Here is a 7,729-nt window from a genome sequence, read left to right on the forward strand (position 1 = left end):
TGCAATAATCCAGTGAGACAACAGTCAGTGCTCCACACAGAGATCTGATCTCATCATCATTCTGTTCTGGAATAACATGAAGAAACAGAACAAACTGAGACCGACTCGATCCAGAAGAACTGAGGCAATGTCTCCAAGACACTTCAAGAAACCTACCTGCTGAGCTACCTGAAAAACAATACGCAAGAGAATTTAGGACAAAAGCTTTTTTAACGCATAGTGTGGTCACACCTAATGTTGATTTAATTTAGTTAAGTTAATAAAAGTTAATTATTATTTTTGACAGCATTTTTACACAAGTGCCTAAAACTTTGCTCAGTATTGTAGCTCTGTAGGTTTCTTGAAGGGTCTTGGAGAAATATAAACTGATATTTACTACTGACACACTGCAGCAAAACATAGAAATAACGAACTTAAAACCTTTTTTTGTTGGTGAAAATACTAGTGACCTAAGACTTTTGCACAGTATTGTGTGTGTGTGTGTACTATATATATATATATATATATATATATATATATATATAATATTAGTAGGGGTGCACAATATATATCGGCAGATAATTAATGCGCACCTCTTCAGTAAAGCCGTTTCTCTAATCAGCGGTAAACTGCCTCAGGTGGGTGATTTCACATAGAGCAGCTGTTTCTACACAGAGCTGTTGAACTGACAAGCTGCACAAATCCACGTTCGTTATCACCTGACATTATCATTAATAAAGCATTTATATAATAGCATTTAAATATAAAAGCATTTATTAACGGCCGATATTTATCGTGCACCCCTAAAAATATATATATATATATATATATATATATATATATATATATATATATATATATATGGGCCCTTAAGTACAGAATTATTGAGAAAAGATCGCTATATGTTTGTTGCTTGATACAAAAATAATTGCATGATCAAAACAGTCTGAAGAAACAGCACCTGATCAAGTGAAGAGATGAAAATATCTATAAATAATCCCTCTTTTTTTCCCCTCAACCTCAAAATTGGATGAAATAATACATGCCTCTTCCTGGTGGGGGAATGTGAAAAAAAAAATCCAAAACCAAATCCCTGAAGGAGTCAGTTTTGTATGTCATGCCTCCACCGGGACGTCAACCCTTGGGGAGGAGAGAATAGATATTAATTAAAGCCAGGCTAAGACTCAGGCACAGTAGGAGCCCCACACAACATGCTGATTAACCAAACCCCACAATGCTCCTCAAACTGACTTTCATTTCTCCCGAAATGCAAACAGAAAGAATGATGAAAGCATCAGGCTTCTTTTAACGTGTTGACGATGTCTGCGCCCTGAGCTACAGAGAGACAGAAGAGGAGAGAACTGTTGATATTGCGAAGAGATGCAGACGAGGCGAACCTGGAATAACCTTCTGTAGATTAAGCATGTTTTAGAAAGTTTGGAAGTTAGAACTTTTAGTTCATGAACTGTGTTTATGTTCAGGATGACAGCATAATTCTCCCTCTTTTTGTGCAGTGTGTATTCAGTATGATCTACTAGAAACAACCATCTATAACACATTAGCATTGTGCTGGTGAAGTTTGCATACTGTTTATTTATTTATTTTATAATGTGTCCTGCATGCATTTAGTATTCAGCTAGCAGCATATAGAATTTCATAAAACTGCCTCTACAAGACACCATAAATGCAATAGGGATGTAGTCAAATAAAAGTGCCCGACCAAAATCAAATTATTCTTCTTTGTGAATTTCAAATAACAAAGCAGAGACTAAAATAAATTATATTTGAGAGCATAAGGCCTTGTTTTATTGTCCTGGTGCCTTGAGCGCAGCTGCAGATGGCACATAAGAGACCTTAGCATCGGGTCGCTGATTTTTATTGCGCTGAATGGACTTTAGTAGCTTCACGCTGCAGGTTTGCTTTAATTGCACCTCACCCAAGGTCCCACTGATGAAGATCTTCAGTAAGGCTCATTAACTCCCAATTAACAGTCTGTTTACACCACCACCTGTAAGCACTCAGTCTATGTCTGTTCAACATGGATCCACTGCTCAAGTAACAATAATCCAGTAGATTAAATGAACGTGCTCTAGGGTGGAAGCATACGGGGACTGAATACATGACTCCTCTGTTTGGTTTGTTAACTGCTGATGTTTAGCTAACTGCAGTCAAAGCTGCAAACACAGCTCACTATCCTTCTACATGTACACGAAGATCTGATAATTGGGTCGTTCTTATGAGACAGTGCCATTTGTGACTTTTTCTAGCATTTCATTTAAAAATGATTACGGTTTAATTTTTTATTTAAACATGTTCTTCCATATCAGCCTCAAAGTACAAGTGCTGTAAACACTGTAAACTGCCTCCATCCCAGTTTTATATTAGAGTTCGAACAGTATCCAAATGAGACGCAGTGCCTAATATCTCCACCTCCTAATGAAACTTAAGTGAAACTGTAAATATATTGACTGTTTTCAAACAGGTCCAGCTGACTTTTAATATTCTAACATTAGCCCAGTCCTGAACCACCACATTATATTAAAGTAAGCTGGGAATTCATATGCTTATTTGTTCACTCAAACCATGTGAACTAAGAGGGAAAATGCATGAACACATTTCAATAAAATGAAATAGAAATAAAAAAACAATTTAAAAAAAACTTTTTATTATTGTCAGATAATGTAAAATTTATATAAAACTCAAAACACTATAGAATCATTATAGCAACAAAACTACATAGTAACACCCTGGCAAACACCCAGACACTAGAATTGTGCTAGTGAGTTTTGCATGGGTAAAAACCATTTATATTTGTCTTTTAATGCCGTAGAAGCCACTCAGAACACCATAGCGTCTTACACCTCATTAGAAACCACTCAGAGCACCTTAGCAACTCCCTGGAAACCAGTCTAGCACTGCAAAATGTCTTACTTGAAAATGACATAATTTCAGTAACCTGTTAATTATAACCATAGTCCGTCACGACGAGGACACAAATGACACCAGTTCTTGAAAATGACCCAATCGCCACATCAATTTAAAATCTGATGAAATCGTTCATTCTTTAATAATTAATCTGTCATTTCAAGCAGGTCTCTGAAAACCGGAGACAGCATGGTTAGTAAATTAGTGTCTGAATTTCTCTGTGCTACTTATACAATGACCTTTTCCTCTGTATAACAAAATGAGTGGAGAGCAAAGTGGAAGAAAATGAGGCTGCTTTAAGAAAAAATTCATAATCACTACGAATATAACCTTGCATGCATGTCATCGTGCAAAGCCAGACTTCAGATGCCTTTCAAAGCCAATGTGACGCAGAGTGATCCTGGTTTCTCTCTCTCATGGGCTCGGTTCTCCTCGCTCCAGCACTTCTGTGTCCTTTAGCATATACTGAATTACAATGACCTATTTTGTCAATGTCGAGCCCTAACGAGGCAGGGAGAACAGGCAGTCTGCGGCGCGATGACAGTCATTAGAAGCCATGACTGCAGCGAGGTCTCATAAACGCAGCAAACATCTTTACATAAATAACTGCACTCAATCTACTGCGAGCTGAGACGAGATGCTGAAAATATCATATTAATATGCACAGATGTAATATGTGTGTTGGACTCGCTGGAGGTTTTTATTGGGTTGTTAACTTTATTATTGTGGTTATTTGCTTCGTGAGTATAGGATAGATACAAATTGTACATTCTTACTCCTATATGATGTTCGTCAAGGTTTTGAGTGTTGCTATGTGGTTGCCATATGATGTTCTGACTGGTTGCTAGGGCATAAAGTGCAAATGTGAGTGGTGTTTTTCCATGATAAAAATAACCTGTACAATAGGGTTTTTTTGGGTGGTTACCAGGGCATTGCTATGCAGATGCTAAGATGTTCTGAGTAGTTTCTACATAAAGGAAATGTGAGTGGTCTGTGCAATACTCACCAGCATGGTGCTTGCCAGGGCATTGCAATACAGTTACAAATGTGTTTTGAGCAGTTGCATGATTGTAGTGTGTTGTGGGGGGTTATTTTGCAGTTATAAAGGCATTTTGAGCAGTTGCACAATGTTAGTTAATTTCTAGTGTATTGTTGTGCAATTGCAATAGTGTTTTCACTGGTTGCTAGACATAAAAGGCAAATATGAATAGAATTTGTCTGTACAAAACTTTCCAGCACAATGCTAGTGTATTGTAGTTTTTTAACAGGATGTTGTTAAATGATGCTAAAGTGTTTCTAGTGTGTTGCTATTTTGATTTAATAGTGTTGTGAGTTGCTAGGGCATAAAAGACAAACATTAGTGGTGTTTATCTGTGCAAAACTCACCAGTACAAAGCTTCCTAGGGAATTTTACGTGAGTGGATCCTATGTAAACAGCACTCATGCAGGTCTGTTATTTTCATTAAATGGCCTGTAATTTTCTGAACATCAGATTAAGAGCCTAACAATAGATGTTTGAACATTTAGATTTGTTCTGTCATGACAAAACAGACTCCCTCGGTTCACACTGGCCCCTGGTGGCTTTCACTGTGAGTCAGATGCGTGACTGTACAGACTGCCTCATCCTTTCTCTCACCTCATGATTCAGCACTTCATCCCTACATCTGCTCCGACTGTATCACTGCAGGATCGCACGACACAACACCGCCTTGAAGCGCTGCACTGTTCAATAAAGAAAAGTAATAGCATTGAAAGGTTACTTGGCTGAAACACAGCACAATCCTCATGACTGAGCGTGTGTAGGACAGACTTATTTTTGATCGTGGTGTTTACAAAGGAAGCTCACTTGGCTATGTGTGTGTCAGCGGGCCTCTGTCTGTCCCATGGACCAGCCCTGCGGGAATTAATGTTTGCCTGTTTAATCCCTCTTAATCCCAGATTTCAAAGGATGTGATTGTTTTTCATCGAGCATGGCAAAGCTGTAAAATAGCCACAGGTTTCTATTTGAGAGGACAATAATGACAGTTAAAATAGGCTGCACAGCATTTATTTAATACTTTGGCTGCTCTGTATGACACAACATATAGGGCAATCTGTCATTATTATCAAACTGCAACTATAAAAAAATCGCAACGACAACTAAATAAAATGTACAAAATATTGTATGCAACACACAAAAAATCCACACAATATACAAAAAAAATCCAGAAAAAAAAAAAAAAATATATATATATATATATATATATATATATATATATATATATATATATTTACCAAAAATGTAATTTTTTGCCCATTTAAGTATATTTTGGAAATATATATATATATATATACTGTATTAGTGCTGTCAAACAATTAATCACGATTAATTGCATTCAAAATAAAAGTTTTTGTTTACATAATATATGTGTGTATAATGTGTATATGTATTATGTATATATAAATACAAGCACATGCATATATATATTTTTAAAAAATGATCTTTGTATGTTTAATATATTTATGTATAATATAAAATGTAAGAATATAAATACATTAAAATACATGTAAATATTTTCAAAATATTTACTGTATGTGTGTGTATTTGTATATATTATATATATAGAGGCTGGCTGTTCACAGAGTTCTGTGCCCAAGCACATAAATAGAGAGGAGAAAGGAAGGAAAAGATGTGGTAGAAAAAAATGTACAAGCAGTAGGGATAACCGCACCCTGGAGAGGATTGTGAAACAAAACCCATTCAAAAATGTGGGGGAGATTTAAAATATTCTAATAATTTTGCTAAATGGGTTACACTGTTTGTTTTGCATCTGTGAAATGTTGCTGGTTAACACTGAAAATCGTTTAGTTGCATGCGGAAGTCTGTAAAAGTGAACAATCAAAAACTGTGTGCACAGTCAATTATTTTTTAACAGCTATAAAAATTCTCCCACCACTCAGAGAATGTTTATAGATCGAGTAACAATTACTTTTATAATGAAAAAAGTTTTAATAAAGCTGCAAGGTTCTTCTTTAAACTCTCAAGAAAGCCTTACCTTATTCTTTTTTTTCTGACTTTTCAAACTGAGAAATAAGTCCAAATGATTTTCTGTGGTAATCGACAGCTTGTTACAGATACTGCCGATAGATCTTACGTGCCATGTATTGAACCTGGAAGATTTCTTTGATGTAGAGGTTTCAAGAGTGTATTTTTATATCTTTTGTGTATCTTGTGTAAGTATGTGGTGCTGAAATACAGCAAACCTGTAAATAAATAAGTGTTCGGTTGCCTAGCACTTTGAGGTTTTGTCTGAGGGCTCGATTTGTATCCATGGCTCCCTATTAAGCTGCCGGTACAAACACAAATGTCACTTTGGTAAAAAAAAAAAAAAAAAAAAAACCTTCTGTAAAGAACATAAATGTAAATTCAGAAGCTTCTCGCTGGTGTTGTGAAATTTCTTTCATAGACTGACAGTTTATGACCGTATGTGCAATGTGTGAAAAACATGCTGATTATAAATAGAAAGCAAACAAAGGCCTTAATGATCAAGGGAAGGTCACAGATTTCTTTTATTTATTTCTTTTTAATACATGAGAAGAGATGCAGAAACTGAGCCAATCAGATCAGCAACATCTTTCATCATTATCTTTTCAAAATCTGTTCTCAACCCAGTTCTGGTCTAATACACGCTGACCTATGGATCCATCCAGAATGATTTCACACCCATTTCAAAAGAAATATAATATAATAAATCAGCATATTTAATAGTTTATAAAGGTAATTATACTGACATGCTGTTTTAAAAATAAACTATGAGCTAATTCCCTCTTCAGTGAAGACATGATACAATATATGACCAAATATAATGACTCAACAATGACATCACATGTTTTAATATGCTTTACAAGCAATCATTTCTTATATACGGAGATGAAAGATGACTTTTATTGTTATGTAATGATACTGTAAACATGATCTTCCACTGGTAAAAGCCTATGGGTGAAGCTATTGGTCACCCTTGGTTTTGTTGTGTATTTCAAGCTGTCTTCATGGCCTTTCTCCCAAAAGCAGTCAGAGGAATATCTAGTGTAAAATAAAATGCTCAATATAGATACACATAAATGGTGGCTCCTGCAAAACTTTTGTTATACAAAGGTTGGTGATTTTAATCTTTTATTTCATCATCTCATAAAGTCACCTACGATCTCAGTGACAAAAAAGAGAGCGTATTTGATCAAACTGTTATCAGCTGCGGAAGAGCTGTCGAGAGGTGAGGCGTCCCCAAACGTTTCATCATATGAAGCCTACACTTTTAATTATGACTATATAAAACCAAGTACTGAAGCTGTCACAGTCAAAACACATGCGATGACATGTCTGAAATCTGCAAGAATACTGCTGGCAGACACTGCAAGAATAAAATAGGTTATGATAACAATTTTATTATTTTCTGAAATGCTAAATATATATATATATATAGACATTTTATAGGTTTCTGAACATAAAACTAATGTTAAAAAATGAAAACAAATAGAGAAAAATGTTAAAGAAAAAATAGTCCTTGGTTTTAAAGGATGTCATAATAAAATAAAACAAATAAATCATAATGGTAAGCAAAATTCATGACCAAAAGAAAAACAATAAGAAATATGAGCCAAATATATCCTAAATATGTAATTAAATAAATATGAAAAAATGTAAACAAAATTTTTATAAAGATAATAAAAGCAGGTGAAAAAATTTATAAATTATATTATTTTATAATTTATAATTTATATTTGTATAAAAATATCAAATAACAATTATGGTTATAAAAAAAAATACACCAAATAAAAACATATATAA

This window comes from Carassius gibelio, chromosome B8, assembly GCF_023724105.1.
Source record: "Carassius gibelio isolate Cgi1373 ecotype wild population from Czech Republic chromosome B8, carGib1.2-hapl.c, whole genome shotgun sequence".
In the NCBI taxonomy this organism is placed as follows: Eukaryota; Metazoa; Chordata; class Actinopteri; order Cypriniformes; family Cyprinidae; genus Carassius; species Carassius gibelio.